The 22,092-nt window shown below is 44.0% G+C and overlaps 1 protein-coding gene across 4 annotated transcripts in view; it reads left to right on the forward strand.

Annotated features, from left to right (window-relative positions):
- Positions 1–22,092, forward strand: part of SIMC1 (SUMO interacting motifs containing 1) — a 102,990-nt gene that overhangs the window by 170 nt on the left and 80,728 nt on the right. The window lies entirely within an intron of this gene.

Here is a 22,092-nt window from a genome sequence, read left to right on the forward strand (position 1 = left end):
GACCCTCGGCTGGGCCCGCCGCCCGCTTCCCGCCCCTGGCGCCTCACAGCTGCAGCCACTTCCCGCCTTGCCTCCTTCCGGGCCTCTCGGGCCCCGGGGAGCGCGGCGGGCCGGGGCAGGGGCCGGGGCAGGGACCCGGGCAGGGACCGGGGAGGCCGGGCCTCCCAGGCTCAGCGCTGAAGCCCGAGAGGACTGCGGCTGGAAAGCGGCCGAGCACATGGACGAGCTCCTGGCGCGCCTGCTGCAGGGGCTGGGGGGTCTCAGGCCGGGGCCGCGGGCGTCCTCGGAGCCTCGGCGGGACGTGGGGGCTCGGGTGTACTGGCCGGGCCGATGCAGGAAAGCGGGAGCGCGTAATTCTTTGGCCTGTGGTGGGCACAGATGTGTGCAGGGAGGTAACAGGAGCCCAGGCTGGGAGGGAGGGAAGCGCGGGCCTGGGCCAGATGGTGGCCGCGCTCCAGGGCCTGACTGCAGAGCGAGGGGCCCGATTTTGGAGTTGTACAGGAGGGCGATTCATTTCCTTGGCACTTACCCTGTACCAAGCCCTGAAGGAATAGGGAAGGAAACCGCGCGCACTATTTCTCTTTCCCTCAGAACCCCTTCGTCTTTGTCGTTCATGAGGTGGTGAATATTTGCCTTTGGAGAATCCTGCATAGATGTTTATTGAATCCCTACTATGGGCCCAGATGTTGTGGGGGCTGGGGATACAACGGCGAACACAATATCCATGGTCCCCTCAGAAGGTGATACATTCATCAGGTGGTTATTGAGGACCTACTCAAGCGGTGGGAGGTGGAGCTTTCTCTCAGAAGGCTTCCAGCGATCTCCCCAGCCTCCCAGAGCCATCCCCCGGAAACACAAGGATTGTCAAGCTGATGTTATGTGTATAGATCATACGGTTTACCATGCTTCCTATGCAAATACTCGTTCAAGACGTTTCCTAGCTTCTGCTGCCCCTGTTCCCTTTCTAGCTGGTTTACAGTCCCTAAACCTCCATTGGGAACCCCTTCTGTGCCCGAGGTACAGTGCCAAGTGCTAGATGATCACTATAGAATGAATAGCATGCAAAACTAGTTAATATATATTATTTTTCAAGCAAGAGGGGTTCTCAGGACGTCTTAGAGACAAATTTAGTTGAGTTAGGCAGCTCATGAGGTAGTGAGAGAAGAGATTTCCAAGATAGAAATGACCCGACTTCATGAGTGAATGGATATATCTAGGGCTGTGGCTGAATGTATCGGACATAATAGATGCACAATAAATATTTGTTGGATGAAGGAACGATTGAAAGAATATGGGGAGAGAGAATGGTTTAGATGGATGTTTGATAAGTATAAGAGAAGTGCATATAAAAGTAGCAGCAGGCTTGAGATGAAGGAGATGCTGAATTCAGGTTGGACCTGTTGGATTTACAGTGTTAATAGGAAATGTAGATGGATGTGGTCAGCTCAGTAGTTGGAGAAAAGGCAAGAATGGAGATATTTGGCAATCATGCAAACAGAAAGGAGTATTGAAGGCCTAATAGTGACTGAGATCATCAAGGAAAAGAGTAGAGAGAGAAAAAAGGTGGAAGGGAAAAAATACTTCTTTCCTCCTAGTTCCTCCTCATTCCTATGGCCTCTTCTCTCACTACCTGTTTAACTTTGTCCTTCCCACCTGCTTCCTTTCCTCCCAAGTGTTGTCCATTTTCCCTCATTCTGGTCCAGCTTCCTTCTTCAGTGGTCAGATGCCATGCTTATCTCAGTCTTTCGTGGTCTTTCACACACGTACATGGGCGTACTCTCTCACTGCTTCCCTCACTTGTGACCACTCAAGCAAGCATTTTGATCTTGAGCCTTTGAGTTGAATCGAAATGAGGGGCAAGTTCCAGAGAGCAGTACCCAATTTAAATCGTGCTTCTCCAGATATTTATTCCAGCTCTCTAAAAGCTCCAAGCTTATTCTCGTTTTATCTTTTTTGCAAATTAGATAAGAGTGGTATGATAACCATGTAAAAGATCAGAGGCATTGAGAGACTTGCAAGGTTATAAAGTCTAAAAGTGCCCTTTTCTCTGTAGCTTTTCCCGAAGGCTCTGAGGTCAGAGAGACTTCTGAATCAATATCTCCAACATAGCAACTATTTGAGTTTTGGAAAGTTCTGTCAACTCTCAGCTTTTGAGCCTGAGAACATTAATGCCTACCTAGCAGGATGGTTTTAAATTTTTAATGAGACAAATGCAAGGAAAGGATCTCATATAAATGATAGCTTTTGCCACTTTTTGTGTTGTTTCTAAGCCCAGGCCTGTCCCTCTTGAGCTTCACAGGCAATGAAATAAAAGAAGCAACTTTTACATCTTTCTTTTTTTTTTTTTTAATAAATATTGACTAAGGGGAAGTAACTTGCTTGAACTTGAGAAAGCCATGTCTAATACTGAAGTTGACATTTCTGAACTCTTGATTCTTAACCTGGGCTTTAGTCTTCACTGAGTCGATGAGGTGTGTTTCTGTGTTTATCATGGCTTTTTCGTTTGGGGTTTTTTGTTTTTCGTTTTTTTACTTATAAAAACAGAACATTTTCAGATGGTTAATTTTGTTGATCTTATTATGCAATTTTTATAAATGTATAAAGAAGAAAATTAAAATTGCCCGTAATCTCACTATCCAAAGATAACCAATGTTAACATTTTGATGTATGTCTATGTAAATGTTTACTTGCATACACACATGTGCATACATACATACCTATGTGTCCTCCCCATACATGTTTTTATGACCTCCTCTTAATGGATATTATGCCTTCGTTTCTAAATTTTCTCTAAGAACCCAGTGAAAAATTCCCTCATAATCTTTGTACTCTTGTTCATTTGTTTATTAAGTTCCTCTTAGAAGTTAGATTGCTGAGTCAAAAGGTGTGCCCTACTTTATATGTAGCTAACCCTTGAATAACACGGGGATTAGGGTTGCTAACCCCCACGTGCAGTTGAAAATTTACATGTAACATTTGACTCCTCGAAAACTTAACTACCAGTGGCCTACTGTTGACTGGAAGCCTTACCAGTAACATAAGCAGTTAACTCATGTTTTGTATGTTATATGGACTCTTACGATAAAGTAAGCAAGAGAAAAATGTTAAGATCATAAGGAAGATAAAATACATTTACAGTACTATACTGCATTTGTCAATACCGTAGGTTTACATCGTCTGTTTACAAGATAAATCATCTGTCTGAAATAGGGGACAACCACAGCTGCAGACCTCTATCTACGGTACATCTCAAGCAATTCAGCTTTTCTTATGTCATGACTTTTCTCTGTTTCTTGAGAGCACATCCAGCATCACTAGTAGCACTTTGTATGGGTTTCATGGTGTTATTCAAGGTTTACGATATTACCCTACACATGATTAAACAAGTATATGTGGAAAAAAACCCAGGAGAGAACACTTGTTACCGTGATACACAGTTTACTGGGAAGTAGTGCAGAAATTGATTAGTGTCACGTGGCGTTTTAAGTGGATCCTCACAACACTTGAGCCCACCACAGCAGCAGCAGATGTCTGTGGTAGTAGGACATTATTATCAGAGTAGCACAGTGTAGTCTATGGTAAATTTTATGCAGTTGTGATACAAATTAAAAAGAAAAAAATAATAAATTTAAAAATATGCAGTTGTGAGTTAATATTGCATCTTTACATTTCTGTCAACTGCAGATGTCACCATCTATGGTCAGTAAGTGATTGTGTGCATAAATTTTGATAAAGTTTAACTTTGTATAATAGATTTGTGTTGATTTTATGGTAGTAAATGGATAAAATAGGCTAGTATCTACATATATTTTATGCATTCAGGACATATCTTTTTCTTAGTTTTTTTCAATTTTTATAGGCTGTGGAGTTCATCTGTGAGTTTTCCAAATTGTTATAAATCGCCAAAAAATTTTCCAATATATTTATTGAAAAAAACTCTCTTGTAAGTGGACCCATGCAGTTCAAACCTGTGTTGTTCACGAATCAACTGTATTGCCAAATTTCCTACAGAAATTGTGCATTAATATTCTTACCAGTGGTGTATGGCCAATCATATCCCTTTCTCTGCTGCCTAGTCACCCCTAGGTATTGTTACATTATTCCATAAATATTTATTGAACACTTATTATATACCGGGCACTCTTAGAGGTGCTGGGAATACATCTATGAAAACCAAGTCCCTGCCCTCATGGAGATTTCATTTTACTGAGGGGACACAAATAGTAAACAACACTATAAATGTAATGTCAGGTGATAATACAGAGTGTTAGGGAAAAAAATACGGTATTTTTGTTCTTTTCATCTTTGCTGTTTGATAGCCAGATTCCATAAGATGTCATTATTTTTTTATTATGATTCATTTATTCAATAAATATTTATTGAGCATATGCTGTAACCCTGGGGACCAGAGGTGAACAAGATGATAATGGAACTACATTCTACTGTGGAAAGATAGGCAGTAAACAAACTAACAAATAAGAGAACAGTATAATAGTAACTTTGGTGGGATTGGGAACATTTGATTGTGTTTTCAGAGAAGGCCTCTCTGAAGAGTTAATATTTGACCTGAGACTAAAATGACAACAAATTAGTTATAAGATCTAGATGAATAAGGCATTGTCAAAGGGAACAACAAAACCAAAAGTCTGGAGGCGGGAATGAGCATGACTTACTGGAAGAATGGAAAGCCAGTGAGGCTGCAGTGTAACAACTGATGGACAGAGTCAGAAGAGATGAGAAGTAGGTAGGTTAGGTTATAGGGCTTTGGAGACCACAATAAGGGATTTGGATTTTATTGTAATACAGTAAGAAATCTTTGAAGGTTTAAGCAGGACAGTGACATGATTTGATTTACTTTTTTTTTTTTTGGAGATGGAGTCTTGCTCTGTTGCGTTGCCCAGGCTGTAGTGCAGTGGTGCGATCTCGGCTCATTGCAACCTCCACTTCCCAGGTTCAAGCAGTTTCCCCCAACTCAGCCTCCCGAGTAGCCGGGACTACAAGCGCACCACCACGCTTGACTAATTTTTTGTATTTTAGTAGAGACGGGGTTTCACCATGTTGGCCAGGATGGTCTAGATCTCCTGACCTCATGATCCTCCCGCCTCGGCCTCCCAAAGTGCTGGGATTACAGGCGTGAGCCACTGCACCTAGCCTTGATTTACATTTTTTAGAGATGACTTTAGCTACTGTGAAAAGAAAAGATGGTAAGGTAGGGAGACCATATAATTTATCATCCAATTGGGAAACTTTTGCAAATGAAAAGGGATGCTAACTGGACCAGGATGTCAAGCAACAGGTGAAAACTGGAACTGTCCCAAACAAAGCAGAAGTGTAGTCACCCTACTGTAAGAGGGGAAGAGTGAAATTAGGGAGATCAGTTAGAAGGTTGGCTGTAGTAGTCCAGGTCAGAAATAACTGTAGCCTGGACTGGAGTGGTGGTACAGACTGGGAGAGTGGAGGGATGTAGATATTTAGTAAATAAAATCAACAGGTCCTGATAACTTGGATGTGGATAACAAGGGAAAGGAAGGAATTAAGAAGGATGCCCTGAGTTCTGGCTTGAGCAACTGAATGCATGTTGGTGTCATGCATTGAAATGAAGCAGACTTGGGAGGAACAGCGTTAGAGGAAAGATTCAAGAGTTCTGTTTTGAAGGTATAAAACTTAACGATGCCTGTGGAATAGCCAACTGGAGATGCCAAGTATAACATTTGTACTGAGTTTAGAGCTCTGAAGAAAAGTCCTGACTAGAGATACAAATTTAGTCTTGTTAGTGCATAGGTTATAGTGAAGTCATTGACCTGGATAAAATCATCTAGGTTGAGGTGACAAGAGGAAGAACATCCAGAACCTAGCCCAAGGGAACACCATAGTGCATAGCCCAAGGGAGGAAGAGCAGCTAGTGAGGTTGGAGATAAAGGAGTGTGCTCACATATAGTACAGCCAGACATCTTGCTTATGTTTACTGGAAACACATAGGGTATGTGTGCGAATTCCCTATGCTTGTCTTTTGCCCATTTTTCTGTTGCGGTGTTATAATGTTTCTTTTTTTTTTTTTTTTTTTTGAGAGGGAGTTTCACTCTTGTTGCCCAGGCTGGAGTGCAATGGTGCAATCTCAGCTCACTGCAACCTCCACCTACCTGGCTCAAGCGATTATCCTGCCTCAGACTCCCAAGCAGCTGGGATTACAGGCATGTGCCACCATGCCCAGCTAATTTTGTATTTTTAGTAGAGACGGGGTTTTACCATGTTGGTCAGGCTGGTCTCAAACTCCTGACCTCAAGTGATCCACCCGCCTCGGCCTCCCAAAGTGCTGGGATTACAGGCATGAGCCACCGCACCCGGCCAACATTTCTTACTCATTTTTAAATCTACTTATATATTAAAGATTGGTATAGGTGGAACTGTATCTCCTAAAAAGATGTGCTGAAGTTCTAACCCCCCACTACCTCAGATTGTGACCTTATTTAGAAATAGGGTCATTGGCAGATATAATCAGTGAAGATGAGGTTGTGCCGAGTAGAGTGAACCCTTAATACAACATGACTACTGTCCTTATGAGAAGAACATGTGAAGACACAGGGGAAGAATGCCATGTGACAGTGGAAGCAGAAACCGAAGTTATGCAGCTGCAAGCCAAGGAACACCGAGGACTGCTGGCGACATCAGGAGCTAAGACAAAGGCATGAAACAGATTCTTCCCTGGAGCCTTCAAGAGAACGTGGCTCTGTAGACACCTTGATTTCAGACCTTTAGCCTCCAGGACTGTGAGGGGATAAATTTCTGTTGCTTAAATCCACCTAGTTTCTGGTAATTTTTACTAGGAAACTAATATAGCCTCCTGTCATACATGTTACAATTTTCTTTCAACTTTCGATTTTGTTTTTTTAATTACAGAAGTTTTACATTTTTATGTAGTCAATTCTACCACTCCTTTTCTTTATGATTTCTTAGTTGTCATGCTTATGTCAACCTAAATAACAGACAGCGACTATCTAAAAAGAAAGTGATATTTATTCAGGAATGGCATTGCAACCAGAGTGTGTGAGCCATAATAAACTATGTGTGTATTCAGGGAGGTAAAGGAAGGCAAAAGCTTTTAAAGGAAAAATGAGGAGGATTACATAATTGTTTTGAGATAATTATCGTTATCTGCAAGGATTAATAACAAGGGTGGCTCCAGTCCAAGGTCGAGCAGGCAGTTGCTGGGCAGATGTCCTCATGGAAGTATTTTTTTCTGTAAGGTTGTGGTTTTTGCAGAGCCTTTTGTGGTACTTATCAGGCATTTGTGCATAATAATCCTCCCTTCATGGCCTTCCCTAGCTCTACTTGTCAAGGTTTTTTTTTTTTTTTTTTTTTTGAGACGAGTCTCGCTCTGTCACCCAGGCTGGAGTGCAGTGGCACGATCTCGGGTCACTGCAACCTCCACCTCCCGGATTCAAGCAATTCTCCTGCCTCAGCCTCCTGAGTAGCTGGGATTACAGGCATGTGCCACTACACCTGGCTAATTTTTTTGTATTTTTAGTAGAGACGGGGTTTCACCATATTGGCCAGGCTGGTCTCGAACTGCTGACCTTGTGATCCACCCACCTCGACCTCCCAAAGTGTTGGGATTACAGGCATGAGCCACCACGCCTGGCCAAGTGACTCCATTTTGATACTGACAACTCACATTTCCCTCATTTGATCAAGATGTTTTCCCAAAAACATTGCCAGTCAGCTTGTATAATAGTTCAGGGGTGTGTGTGTGTGTGTGTGTGTGTGTGTGTGTGTGTTGTTTGTTTGTCTGTCTTGAGATGGAGTCTCACTCTGCCACCCAGGCAAAGTGATCTTGGCTCACTGCAACCTCCACTTCCCGGGTTCAAGTGATTCTCCCACTCAGCCTCCTGAGTAGCTGGGATTACAGGCAAGCGCCACCATGCCTAGCTAATTTTTTATTTATTATTATTATTATTCTTTAAGTTCTGGGATACATGTGCAGAATGTGCAGGTTTGTTACATAGGTATACACATGCCATGGTGGCTGCTGCACTCATCAACCCATCAGGCTGCTGCACTCATCAACCCATCATCTACCTTAGGTATTTCTCCTAATGCTATCCCTCCCCTAGCCCCCACCCCCCAACAGGTCCCAGTGTGTGATGTTCCCATCCCTGTGTCCATGTGTTCTCATTGTTCAACTTCCACTTATATGTGAGAACATGCAGTGTTTGGTTTTCTGTTCCTGTGTTAGTTTGCTGAGAATGATGGTTTCCAGCTTCATCCATGTCCCTCCAAAGGACATGAACTTATCCTTTTTTATGGCTGCATAGTATTCCATGGTGTATATGTGCCACATTTTCTTTATGCGTCTATCATTGATGAGCATTTGGGTTGGTTCCAAGTCTTTGCTATTGTGAATAGTGCTGCAATAAACATACATGTGCATGTGTCTTTATAGTAGAATGATTTATAATCCTTTGGGTATATACCCAGTAATGAGATTGCTGGGTCAAATGGTATTTCTGGTTCTAGATCCTTGAGGAATCACCACACTGTCTTCCACAATGGTTGAACTAATTTACACTCCCGCCAACAGATTAAAGTGTTCCTATTTCTCCACATCCTCTCCAGCATCTGTTGGTTCCTGACTTTTTAATGATTGCCATTCTAACTGGTGTGAGATAGTGTATCATTGTGCTTTTGATTTGCATTTCTCTAATGACCAGTGATGATGAGCTTTTTTTCATATGTTTGTGGGCCGCGTAAATGTCTTCTTTTAAGAAGTGTCTGTTTATATCCTTTGCCCACTTTTTGATGGGGTTGTTTGTTTTTTTCTTGTAAATTTGTGTAAGTTCCTTGTAGATTCTGGATATTAGCCCTTTGTCAGATGGATAGATTACAAAGATTTTCTCCCATTCTGTAGGTTACCTGTTCACTCTGATGATAGTTTCTTTTGCTATGCAGAAGCTCTTTAGTTTAATCAGATCCATTTGTCAATTTTGGCTTTTGTTGCCATTGCTTTTGGTGTTTTAGTCATGAAGTCTTTGCCCATGCCTATGTCCTGAATGGTATTGCCTAGGTTTTCTTCTAGGGTTTTTATGGTTTTAGGTTTTACATTTAAGTCTTTAATCCATCTTCAGTTAATTTTTGTATAAGGTGTAAGGAAGGGGCCCAGTTTCAGTTTTCTGCATATGGCTAGCCAGTTTTCCCAACACCATTTATTAAGTAGGGAATTCTTTCCCCATTGCTTGTTTTTGTCAGATTTGTCAACGATCAGATGGTTGTAGATGTGTGGCATTATTTCTGAGGCCTTTGTTCTGTTCCGTTGGTCTATATATCTGTTTTGGTACCAGTACCATCCTGTTTTGGTTACTGTAGCCTTGTAGTATAGTTTGAAGTCAGGTAGTGTGATGCCTCCAGCTTTGTTCTTTCGGCTTAGGATTGCCTTGGCTATATGGGCTCTTTTTTGGTTCCTTATGAACTTTAAAGTAGTTTTTTCTAATTCTGTGAAGAAAGTCAGTGGCAGCTTGATGGGGATAGCATTGAATCTATAAATTACTTAGGGCAGTATGGCCATTTTCATGATATTGATTCTTCCTATCCATGAGCATGGAATGTTTTTCCATTTGTTTGTGTCCTCTTTTATTTCGTTGAGCAGTGGTTTGTAGTTCTCCTTGAAGAGGTCCTTCACATCCCTTGTAAGTTGTATTCCTAGGTATTCTATTCCCTTTGTAGCAATTATGAATGGGAGCTTGCTCATGATTTGGCTCTCTGTTTGTCTATTATTGGTGTATAGGAATGCTTGTGACTTTTGCACATTGATTTTGTATCCTGAGACTTTGCTGAAGTTGCTTATCAGCTTAAGGAGATTTTAGGCTGAGACGATAGTGTTTCTAAATATACAATCATGTCATCTGCAAACAGAGACAGTTTGACTTCCTCTCTTCCTATTTGAATACCCTTTATTTCTTTCTCTTGCCTGATTCCCCTGGCCAGAACTTCCAATACTATGTTGAATAGGAGTGGTGAGACAGGGCATCCTTGTCTTGTGCTGGTTTTCAAAGGGAATGCTTCCAGCTTTTACCCATTCAGTATGATATTGGCTGTGGGTTTGTCATAAATAGCTCTTATTATTTTGAGATACGTTTCATCAACACCTAGTTTATGGAGAGTTTTTAGCATGAAGTGGTGTTGAATTCTATCAAAGGCCTTTTCTGCATCTATTGAGATAATCATGTGGTTTCTGTCATTGGTTCTGTCGATGGATTATGTTTATTGATTTGCGTATGTTTTTTTGTTGTTGTTGTTGTTGTCCTTTTATTTTTTTATTATTATTATTTTTTAATTTATTTATTTTTATTGATCATTCTTGGGTGTTTCTCACAGAGGGGGATTTGGCAGGGTCATAGGACAATAGTGGAGGGAGGGTCAGCAGATAAACAAGTGAACAAAGGTCTCTGGTTTTCCTGTGCAGAGGACCCTGCGGCCTTCCATAGTGTTTGTGTCCCTGGGTACTTGAGATTAGGGAGTGGCGATGACTCTTAACGAGCATGCTCCCTTCAAGCATCTGTTTAACAAAGCACATCTTGCACCACCCTTAATCCATTTAACCCTGAGTGGACACAGCACATGTTTCAGAGAGCACAGAGTTGGGGGTAAGGTCACCGATCAACAGGATCACAAGGCAGAAGAATTTTTCCTAGTACAGAACAAAACGAAAAGTCTCCCGTGTCTACCTCCCTCTACACAGACATGGCAACCATCCGATCTCTCAATCCCTTCCCCGCCTTTCCCCCACTTCTATTCCACAAAACCGCCATTGTCATCATGGCCCATTCCCAATGAGCTGCCGGGTACACCTCCCAGACGGGGCGGTGGCCGGGCAGAGGGGCTCCTCACTTCCCAGTAGGGGCAGCCGGGCAGAGGTGCCCCTCATCTCCCGGACCGGGCGGCTGGCCGGGTGGGGGGCTGACCCCCCCACCTCCCTCCCAGACGGGGCGGCTGGCCAGGCAGAGGGCTCCTCACTTCCCAGTAGGGGCGGCCGGGCAGAGGCGTCCCTCACCTCCCGGACGGGGCAGCTGGCCGGGCGGGGGGCTGAACCCCCCACCTCCCTCCCGGACAGGGCAGCTGGCCAGGCGGGGGGCTGACCCCCCCACCTCCCTCCCGGATGGGGCGGCTGGCCGGGCGGGGGGCTGACCCCCCCACCTCCTTCCCGGACCGGGCGGCTGGCCGGGCAGAGGGGCTCCTCACTTCCCAGTAGGGGCGGCCGGGCAGAGGCGCCCCTCACCTCCCGGACGGGGCGGCTGTCCGGGCAGGGGGGCTGACCCCCCCACCTCCCTCCCGGACGGGGCGGCTGGCCAGGCAGAGGGGGTCCTCACTTCCCAGTAGGGGCGGCCGGGCAGAGGAGCCCCTCACCTCCTGGACGGGGCGGCTGGCCAGGCGGGGGGCTGACCCCCCCCACCTCCCTCCCGGTCGGGGCGGTTGGCCTGGCGGGGGGCTGACGCCCCCACCTCCCTCCCGGACGGGGCGGCTGGCCGGGCAGAGGGGCTTCTCACTTCCCAGTAGGGGCGGCCGGGCAGAGGCGCCCGTCACCTCCCGGATGGGGCGGCTGGCCGGGCAGGGGGCTGACCCCCCCACCTCCCTCCTGGATGGGGCGGCTGGCCGGGCAGAGGGGCTCCTCACTTCCCAGTAGGGGCGGCCGGGCAGAGGCGCCCCTCACCTCCTGGACGGGGCGGCTGGCCGGGCGGGGGGCTGACCCCCCCACCTCCCTCCCGGTCGGGGCGGCTGGCCTGGCGGGGGGCTGACCCCCCCACCTCCCTCCCGGACGGGGCGACTGGCCGGACGGGGGGCTGACTCCCCCACCTCCCTCCCGGACGGGGCGACTGGCCGGGCGGGGGGCTGACTCCCCCACCTCCCTCCCGGATGGGGCGGCTGGCCAGGCGGGGGGCTGACCCCCCCACCTCCCTCCCGGACGGGGTGGCTGGCCGGGTGGGGGGCTGACCCCCCCCCACCTCCTTCCCGGATGGGGCGGCTGGCTGGGCAGAGGGGCTCCTCACTTCCCAGTAGGGGCGGCCAGGCAGAGGCGCCCCTCACCTCCCAGACGGGGCGGCTGGCCGGGCAGGGGGCTGACCCCCCCCACCTCCCTCCCGGACGGGGTGGCTGGCCAAGTGGGGGGCTGACCCCCCCACCTCCCTCCCGGACGGGGCGGCTGGCCTGGTGGGGGCTGACCCCCACCTCCCTCCTGGATGGGGTGGCTGCCGGGCAGAGACGCTCCTCACTTCCCAGACGGGGTGGCTGCCGGGCGGAGGGGCTCCTCACTTCTCATATGGGGTGGTTGCCAGGCGGAGGGTCTCCTCACCTCTCAGACGGGGCGGCTGGGCAGAGACGCTCCTCACCTCCCAGACGGGGTCGCGGCCGGGTAGAGGCACTCCTCACTTCCCAGATGGGGCGGCGGGGCAGAGGCGCTCCCCACATCTCAGACGATGGGCGGCTGGGCAGAGACGCTCCTCACTTCCTAGATGGGATGGTGGCCGGGAAGAGGCGCTCCTCACTTCCTAGATGGGATGGCGGCCGGGCAGAGATGCTCCTCACTTTCCAGACTGGGTAGCCAGGCAGAGGGGCTCCTCATGTCCCAGATGATGGGCGGCCATGCAGAGACGCTCCTCACTTCCCAGACGGGGTGGCGGCCGGGCAGAGGCTGCAATCTCGGCACTTTGGGAGGCCAAGGCAGGCGGCATGCTTCGCCGGGTGGTCAGAGCTATTCGCCCATAGTCCGTAGCCCAGAGCCGGGGCTGCTCGGCTCTCCGTCCCGGGGGGCCGGGGCCGGGCTGGAGGCGTGCGAGCCTCTCACCGCCGCCTCCCAGCGCAGCCACCCGAGCCGCCGCCGCCGCCTCCCTCCATGGCTGCGGCGCCGCCGCTGATCGACATTCTCGATTTGCATATGTTGATCTAGCCTTGCATCCCAGGGATGAAGCCAATTTGATCGTGGTGGATAAGCTTTTTGATGTGCTGCTGGATTTGGTTTGCCAGTATTTTATTGAGGATTTTTGCATCGATGTTCATCAGAGATAATGGCCTGAAATTTTTTTTTCTGTTGTGTCTTTGCCAGGTTTTGGTATCAGGATGATGCTGGCCTCATAAAACGAGTTAGGGAGGAGTCCCTCATTTTCTATTGTTTGGAATCATTTCAGAAGGAATGGTACCAGCTCCTCTTTGTGCCTCTAGTAGAATTTGGCTGTGAATCCGTCTGGTCCTGGGCTTTTTTTGGTTGGTAGGCTATTAATTACTGCCTCAATTTCAGAACTTGTTATTGGTGTATTCAGGGATTCAACTTCTTCCTGGTTTAGTCTTGGGAGGGTGTATGTGTCCAGGACATTATCCATTTCTTCTAGATTTTCTGGTTTATTTGCATAGAGGTGTGTATAGTCTTCTCTGATGGTACTTTGTATTTCTGTGGGATCAGTGGCGATATCCCCTTTATTATTTTTTATTGTGTCTATTTGATTCTTCTCTCTTTTCTTCTTTATTAGTCTGGCTAGTGGTCTATCTGTTTTGTTAATCTTTTCAAAAAAACAGCTCCTGGCCAGACATGGTGGCTCACGCCTGTAATCCCAGTACTTTGGAAGGCTGAGGTAGGCATATCACAAGGTCAGGAGATCGAGACCATCCTGGCTAACATGGTGAAACCCCATCTCTACTAAAAATACAAAAACAAAATTAGCTGGCCATGGTGGTGGGCATCTGTAGTCCCAGCTACTCAGGAGGCTGAGGCGGGAGAATGGTGTGAACCCGGGAGGTGGAGCTTGCAGTGAGCTGAGATCATGCCACTGCACTCCAGCCTGAGCAACAGAGCGAGATTCCGTCTCAAAAAAAAAAACAAAAACCAGCTCCTGAATTCATTGATTTTTTGAAGGGTTTTTCATGTCTCTTATCTCCTTCAGTTCTACCCTGATCTTAGTTATTTCTTGCCTTCTGCTAGCTTTTGAATTTGTTAGCTCTTGCTTCTCTAGTTCTTTTAATTGTGATGTTAGGGTATCAATTTTAGATCTTTCCGGCTTTTTCCTGTGGGCATTTAGTGCTAGAAATTTCCCTCTAAACACTGCTTTAGCTGTGTCCCAGAGATTCTGGTACATTGTGTCTTTGTTCTCATTGGTTTCAAAGAATTATTTATTTCTGCCTTAATGTCGTTATTTACCCAGTAGTTATTCAGGAGCAGGTTGTTCAGTTTCCATGTAGTTGTGCAATTTTGAGTGAGTTTCTTAATCCTGAGTTCTAATTTGATTGCACTGTGGTCTGAGAGACTGTTATGATTTCCGTTCTCTTGCATTTACTGAGGAGTGTTTTACTTCCAATTATGTGGCCAATTTTAGAATAAGTGAGATGTGGTGCTGAGAAGAATGCATATTCTGTTGATTTGGGGTGGAGAGCTCTGTAGATGTCTATTAGGTCCACTTGTTCCAGACCTGAGTTCAAGTCCTGAATATCCTTGTTAATTTTCTGTCTTGTTGATCTGTCTGATATTGACAGTGGGTGTTAAAATCTCCCAGTTTTTTTGTGTGGGAGTCTTAAGTCTCTTTGTAGGTCTGTAAGAACTTGCTTTATGAATCTGGATGCTCCTGTATTGGGGTGCATATATATTTAGGATAGTTAGCGCTTCTTGTTGCATTAATCCCTTTACCATTATGTAATGCCCTTCTTTGTCTTTTTTGATCTTTGTTGGTTTAAAGTCTGTTTTATCAGAGACTAGCATTGCAACCCTTTTTTTTTTTTTTTTGCTTTCCATTTGCTTGGTAATTTATTCCTCCATCCCTTTATTTTGAGCCTATGTGTGTCTTTGCATGAGATGGGTCTCCTGAATACAGCACACCAATGGGTCTTGACTCTTTATCCAATTTGCCAGTCTGAGTCTTTTAATTGGGGCATTTAGCCCGTTTTTAAGATTAATATTATGTGTGAATTTGATCTTGTCATTATGATGCTAGCTGGTTGTTTTGCCCATTAGTTGATGCAGTTTCTTCATAGTGTTGATGGTCTTTACAATTTGGTATGTTTGTAAAGGCATGGTGGCTCACCCCTATAATCTCAGCACTTTGGGAGGCCGAGGTGGGCAGATCACAAGGTCAGGAGATCGAGACCATCCTGGGCAACATGGTGAAACCCTGTCTCTACTAAAAATACACAAATTAGCTAGGTGTGATGGCACACTGCTGTAGTCCCAGCTACTCGGGAGGCTGAGGCAGGAGAATGGCTTGAACCTGGGAGGCGGAGATTATAGCAAGCCAAGATCATGCCACTGCACTCCAGCCTGGCGACAGAGCGAGCGAGACTCTACCTCAAAAACAAAACAAAACAAAAACAATTTGGTATGTTTTTGCAGTGGCTGGTACCGGTTTTTCCTTTCCATATTTAGTGCTTCCTTCAGGAGCTCTTGTAAGGCAGGCCTGGTGATGACAAAATCTCTCAGCATTTGCCTGTCTGTAAAGGATTTTATTTCTCCTTCACTTATGAAGCATAGTCTGGCTGGATATGAAATTCTGGGTTGAAAATTATTTTCTTAAGAATGTTGAATATTGGCCCCCACTCTCTTCTGGTTTGTAGGGTTTCTTCAGAGATCCACTGTTAGTCTGATGGACTTCCCTTTGTGGGTAACCCGACCTTTCTCTCTGGCTGCCCTTAATATTTTTTCCTTCATTTCAACTTGGTGAATATGACGATTATGCATCTTAGGGTTGCTCTTCTAAAGATACTCCTCGAGAATTTTTTTGTATTTTTAGTAGAGACGGAGTTTTGCAATGTTGGCCAGCCTAGTCTCTAACTCCTGACCTCCAGTGATCCACCCGCCTCAGCCTCCCGAAGTTCTGGGATTACAGGCATGAGCCACTGTGCCTGGAAATAGTTCAGTTTTGATATCCCTCAGTGCCAGGATGGACCTATCCTGGATTGTTGGTCTCATTCCATGTTGTAGGGAGTCATTGACAAGTAGGAGTCAGTGTCAAAACTCTTTTAGCCACGTTTGAGCAACAAGGGAGGTTTGGAGGGAGTAGCTCTCAAGCTAAGTTTACCTGGGGTTCATTATTAAGTTTAATTTTATCAGTTCCATAGGTGTTTCCTATCACCTCAAAGTGCTGGGCCAGCATTATTCTGTCAGGCATTGTAGTTTGGCAGAATTTTAACAAGTAATAGCTACGAAGTTTAAAAAGAAAAATAGAAAGTAAAATGATAATCTCGGTTTGTGTAATAGTTTTCAGCCATGAACCTAGGATTCAAGGTTCAATTAAACCTTTGAATCAATTGAATAAATCAAATGACCACGGAGAACTAGGTGACACCTTTTGTAACTGTGTGGCCTGTTTTCTTATTTTGCATATATGGGTCTCAACTTTCCCAAAGGCCATTATCTAGTTACAGCATAAAGTATTAGCAACAGCACAGAAATTTCCTTATTTAACTAATAGATAATATAGACCAATTTTATCATCTAGGATCCCATGACTGGGTGGAATTAAAGCAGAGAGAGAGCAACAGTTGTATTAGGGATGTTGCCAAGGTCACCCACTAGATGGACTAAACGATCCCTTAAACCAGTTTCTGTCAAGTTACCAACAGAAGCTGCTGATTGTGAAATTTCAATTACACCGTTATCCTGCCAAGTGAAAAAGGTAGGATTAAGAGGAGTAGGAGTCTGATTATGTAGTCTTGTTCTAACATCTAGGGAAAAGCTGTCTGCAGCATGAAAATGTCAAGTTATTGTCCTGGTTTTCAGTTTTGAATGTCTGGTTATGGCACTGGATGGTTTGGTGAACTTTCTGTGTGACCCATCATCAGCCATGAGACTTGCCCCTTAAAATTTATCTAGTTTTAGCTTTTAGGATTTCAGGAACAGAGCAGTTCCTGTTTTTACTAATTTCATGGAAGAAAAGATGGGAGGAATCTAGAAGAATTTAAGATTTAGTTCAGTCTACCAGTGTATAACAGGAACTCAAAGACAATGCACAGGGCTATAATCTAAGAACAGATGTATTAACAGCCTTACTCACTGTAAGGCTGGGAACCTTGAAGCCAGGCATTATATGCACATTCTCAAATATGATGCTCTAGTTAAAGCCTTGGTAATATATATAACCAATGTTTCCAACTGCATCCTGTTATAAAGAGAGAGCAAATTTTATTAAACTTATGTAAATAATCCTTGCCATAAAAAATAAGAATACTCATGGATAGTTTCTGAATTTTAGAGGAATCAAATAGGGACAAAAAAAATGTTTCCACCTTTGTTCACAAAGTATACCAAATTACTGTAAACTAATAAGTAGCTTAAGAGAAAGAAAAGGTTTCCTTAAAGCTAGAAAACAAAATATTTAAATAAAGAACCTGGCTAGGCATGGTGGCTCATGCCTGTAATCCCAGCACTTTGGGAGGCCGAGGTGAGCAGATCACCTGAGGTCAGGGGTTCGAGACCAGCCTGGCCAACATGGTGAAACACTGTCTTTACTAAAAATACAAAAATTAGCCAGCATGGTGGTGGGCATCTGTAATCCCTGCTACTCCAGAGGCTGAGGTTGCAGTGAGCTGAGATCGTGCCACTGCACTCCAGCCTGAGCAACAGAGCAAGACTCCACCTCAAAAAAAAAAAGAACCAATAATGTTTCAAATAAAAGTCATAAAAACATTATCTTCAGGACCGGGTGCTGTGGCTCATGCCTGTAATCCCAGCACTTTGGGAGGCTGAGGCGAGCTGATCACTTGAGGACAGGAATTTGAGACCAGCCTGGCCAACATGGTGAAACCCTGTCTGTACTAAAAATACAAAAAATGAGCTGGGTGTAGTGGCGCACATTCGTAACCCCAGCTACTCTGGAGGCTGAGAAAGGAGAATCGCTTGAACCCGGAGGCAGAAGTTGTAGTGAGCCAAGATCGTGCCACTGCACTCCAGCCTGGGTGACAGAGTGAGAGTGTCTTTTTTTTTTTTTTTTTTTTTTTTTTTTTTTTTTTTTAAAGAAAAAGAGCTAACTTGACTTTAAAGAGATGAAATGTACATGTAAAACAAAATTTTGTTTTCTGTGAAATTTTACTTCAGAAAATATCGTGACTAAAATAAACAAATTAAAAAATGAGTACTCCTAAAAAAAAAAAAAAAAAGAAAAGAAAGAAAGAAAGTAAGAAAGCCAAGAGCACAGAATCAGGATATACTGGAGGAAAACAACTTTTCTAGGCCTTCTAGATAGAACATTTCAGTGTCAGGCCGTTAAAGCAGAGTTAGAGCTGGAGAAAAAAAGTTACAGAAGATGAAAAAGTTAAAAGAGAATTATCACCTCACCAAACAAAAAGATATACCGTCTCAAGGAGAGAAAGTGGAAGACCAAAAGGCAGAAATGTCTGACCTGCAAATCACATGAAACAAGATACAGCAAAAGTTTAGCTACTGAGATATGAATCTGAGAAGCTTCCACCGGAAAACTCTACCTCAAAATATGAAATTACCATTCTAAATGAAGAAGATTCATTTTAAAACTGATATTAGAGAAAGGAAGACTAAAAAACAAACAAAAAAGCTGCACTTCAGAAGATAGTTGAAAATTTAAGAAACAAATTTCAGAATTAGGTCAAAATCTCTTGCAAATGTTATTAAAAGCAGATCAATACTTCAAGAAAACATTGTTCTAATATAGGAGACCAAAATTTTAGTTTTCATATCAATGTGTATATAAATATATATACACACATGTATTTTTTAATTGAAGCAGTCTTTAGAAATACTTATAAGTAAGTTTCTTCTAATTATAGCCAACTTGGTCACCACAAATTTCTTTTGTAAATTCATCCTTCGCAAACTTTCCATGATATACTCAGACCTTCTATGGCATGTTTAGACCTTTAGTTTTGTCCTTCTTTCTTAAATAGTTAGTCATTTTACTTAAGGATAAAATTTAATTTCTTGCCTTATTTCTAAGACAACAACAAATCTAAGACTTGCTGTCATTTTAAAAACACCTTTTCTAAAAAGAAACACTACCACATGAAATGCACACATTAATTATAGGATACATCCTGGTTATATATGTATTATGGAAACATTCCACATATTAGATTATAAAATATGGTGTTATCAATTGTGTCAGTCATTTTAAAACAATTATCTTTTCTCCAATTATTTGTAACATTTTTTTTTTTAGAATCTCACTGTTACCCAACCTGGAGTGCAGTGGCAGAATCATAGCTCATTGCAGCCTTGAACTCCTGGGCTCAAGTAATCTCCTGCCTCAAGTCTCCTGAGTAGGCAGGACTATAGGCAAACACCACCATGCCTGGCTAATTTTTTAAATTAATTTATTTATTTTTTGGTAGAGATAGGGTCTCACTATATTGCCCACACTGGTCTTGAACTCCTTGCCTCAAGTGGTCCTACCACATTGGCCTCCCAAAGCACTGGGATTACATGTGTGAGCCACTACACCTGGCCCGTAACATATTTTTATACCAAATTATTTTATTTACTTGTGTTTCTGGGTTTTCCATTATGTTTCATTGATTTCTTTATTCAATACCATAACTTTCCTGTTTTATTTTTATAGTTTGATATATCTTTCGGGATTTCATAAAGCAGTATATGTGTTAGGCTGTTCTTGCATTACTGTAAAGAAATCCCTGAGAATACTCATCTCTCACCTTATGCAAAAAATCAATTCAAGATGGATCAAAGACTTTTATATAAAAATTTTTTAAAATTAAAAAACAAAAGAAATGCCTAAGACTGGGTAATTGATCAAGAAAAGAGCTCACAGTTCCAAAGACTGTACAGGAAGCATGGTGCCGGCATCTGTTCACCTTCTGATGAGACTTCAGGAAGCTTACAATCATGGTGGAAGGCACAGTGGGAGCTGGCACATCACATGGGGAGAGCAAGAGAGTGAGAGTGGGGGTGCAAAGGTGCCACAGATGCAAACAACCAGATCTCGCAATAGCTCATTATTGTGAAGACAGCACCAAGCCATGAGGGATCTGCCCCCATGACCCAAACACCTCCCACCAGGCCCCACCTCCAACCTTGGGGATTACAATTCAACATATGGGGAATACATACATATGTACGTATGTGTCTCCTTACTATTTTTCCCCCCAAAAAAATGTCCTGGCTATTTGTACCCATTTGTTCCCCCAAATGAATTTTAGAATAATTTTGTCAAAGACTGCATTAGATTGTTTCTTTGGGCCGTATAATTATTTGTTGCATGGGGTTGTCCTATGCACTGTAGGATATTTAATAGCATCTCTGACCTCTACCCGCTAGATGCCTGCCAGTAGTAACCCCTCAACTTGTGACAATCAAAAATGTCTCCAGACATTGCCAAATAGCCCCTGGGTAGGGGGTAAAATTGCACCAGTTCAGAACCACTACATTAGTTTTATAAGTTAATTAAAGGAGAGTTAATGTCTTTACAATATTGTCTTTCTAAGCAGAAGTATAGTATAACTTTCATTTTATGAGATTTGCTTCTTGGTGATCAGTAAAACTATAAGACTTCCTTGGGTTTGGTGCCTTTTTATGGAGCTAGTGTTTTGATTCTGAATGACTATGTGCTATGTAGGGTTAAACATATCAATCATGGTAAGCATCACATAATAAGAATAGCTGGCATTTATGTCAGGTACCATGTCAAGTGCTTTACTTGGATTAACTCATAATCTTCACTGCAACCCCATGAGGTAGGTAGTATTATTATCCCTGTTTGGTAAATGAGGAAACTAAGGTAGCTTCAACCAGATGCTAACTAGTAGAGCAGGTTTACCACCGCTTGTCTCCATCTTTAAGATCCTGGGGCAAAGTTTTTCAAACCTCATACCAGGTTTCCAAGGGAACATCAGGTGGGGATGGTAGTAGTAAACAGTTAAGTGGAAAAAAGCAAGTCACAAAATATAATTCTATTTTTTAAACGGATGGTTTTGAAAAAATAGACTCACGAGAGTTTTTTAATACAAAAATTGTTTTTTAAAACTCCTTTTTTTTTTGAGGTAGAGTCTTGCTCTCTCACCCAGGCTGGAGTGCAGTGGCACAATCGCATAAGTTAGTGAACTTATTAATATAATATTCACTACAGCTGTATGGAGCTGCCATAGAATAGAAAGGAAAATTCATCTACATTTTGAATTTAATACATCAGATGTGAAATTAACTTGGGTCTTAAATCAAGTTCAGCTTCCTTGAAAGCCTGCAGATCACTTCCAACATCCCTCATTTATCCTGAGCTGTCTTTGGGAGGTTGGTGGGTCTGGCTACCCATGAAGACAAAGTGTTCCTTCCTGTCTGGTAGGGATTTAGTTTTGTATTTTTGTATTAGCTAATTTGTAAAGTGTTACCTTATTCCAGTGGGTCTTTTAATAACAGCTTTATTAAAGTATAATTCCATACCATACCATAAAATTCTCTGAGTTGTGCAGCCATCACCACTATCTAATTTTAGAACATTTACTTCACTCCAGAAGGAAACCCTGTACCCTCCAGTGGGTTCTCTGATTTGCTTATGTTTTAAAGGTACATAATCATATCATTCAAAAAATAAATTTTTCCCATTTTAAATTATAAACATTAGGCTGGGCATGGTGGCTCACGTCAGTAATCCCAGCACTTTGGGAGGCTGAGGTGGACAGATCACTTGAGTTGGGAGTTCGAGACCAGCCTCGACAATATGGTGAGACCCCATCTCCACTAATATAAAAAATCAGCCAGGCATGGTAGTCCAGCTACTTGGGAGGCTGAGGACTGAGAATCACTTGAACCTGGGAGGCAGAGGTTGCAGTGAGCCAAGATGGCTCCACTGCACTCCAGCCTGGGTGACAGAGCGAGACTCCATCTGGAAAAAAAAATTATAAACATTATTTTTAAATTGTAAATAGGCTGGGCGTGGTGGCTCACGCCTATAATCCCAACACTTTGGGAGGCTGAGGCAGGCAGATCACCTGAGGTCAGGAGTTCGAGACCAGCGTGGCCAACATGGCAAAACCCTGTCCCTACTAAAAATACAAAAGTTAGCTGGGAGTGGTGGCACGCGCCTGTAGTCCCACCTACTCTGGAGGCTGAGGCATGACAATTACTTGAATCTGGGAGGTGGAGGT

Source organism: Pan troglodytes, chromosome 4 (genome assembly GCF_028858775.2).
Source record: "Pan troglodytes isolate AG18354 chromosome 4, NHGRI_mPanTro3-v2.0_pri, whole genome shotgun sequence".
Taxonomy (NCBI): Eukaryota; Metazoa; Chordata; class Mammalia; order Primates; family Hominidae; genus Pan; species Pan troglodytes.